The sequence below is a fragment of the Penaeus chinensis genome, chromosome 25 (assembly GCF_019202785.1).
Source record: "Penaeus chinensis breed Huanghai No. 1 chromosome 25, ASM1920278v2, whole genome shotgun sequence".
NCBI classification, from domain to species: Eukaryota; Metazoa; Arthropoda; class Malacostraca; order Decapoda; family Penaeidae; genus Penaeus; species Penaeus chinensis.
The window spans coordinates 2,123,827-2,125,010 of NC_061843.1; positions in this window are offsets into that span (position 1 = coordinate 2,123,827).

Below are 1,184 nucleotides of genomic sequence, written 5' to 3' on the forward strand. Positions count from 1 at the left end.
TGATAATAATAATAATGATAATACTGATATCAATAAAAATGATAATAATAATGATATCAATAAAAATATAATAATAATAATGATAATAATAATGATGATGATAATAATAATGATGGTGATGATAATGATGATAATAATAATGATGGTGATGATAATGATGATAATAATAATGATGGTAATGATAATAATGATAATAATAATAATGATAATAATCATGAAAAATAACGATGATAATAATGAAAAATAATGATAATAATATCAATTATGATGTGTATGCGTATGTATGCGCGTGCCCAACTTTATTAAATCCGTGCAAATCCGCACGCATGTGATGTGTGTGTGAATCCATGCACACGAGCGTGAGCACATGTACGTATTTTAATAATGATAATAATAATAATAATGATAATAATAATAATAATAATAATAATAATAGCAATTATTATAATAGAATAATAATAATGATTGTGATGTCGATAACAGTAATAATGACAATAATGACAATAATATTGATAATAGTAGTGATAATGATAAAATTAATAACACTGATAATGATAATAACAGTGATGATGATAATAATAATAATAAAATAATAATAATAATAATGAATAATAATAATAATAATAATAATAATAATAATAATAATAATAATAATAATAACAATAATAATAACACTATTAATAATAACAATAATAACAATAGTAATAATAACAATAATAACAATAGTAATAATAACAATAATAACAATAGTAATAATAATATCAATAGTAATAATAATAACAATAGTAATAATAACATTGATAATAATAATAATAGTAATAATAATAATAGTAAGAATAATAATAATAGTCATAGTGATAATGATAATAATACCAATTTACCACTACTACTACTAATAATAATGATAATGAATATAATGACAATAATGATAATATCAATAATGGTGGTTATGATAATAATAATAACGTCATCAAGATGATAATGATGATCAAATGTAAATATAACTGCAATAATAAGACTACTTGACAACACAAAATACAATAGCAACAAGCATCAACAAAGTCACAAAATGAGAATCTCAATCGATCTCTTACAGATGTGATCGCTCATTCCGAAATCACACTGTATATATATTTTACTGTGACTTCAATGCCTACAGATACTGATCCTAAGTTGTCGAAAGC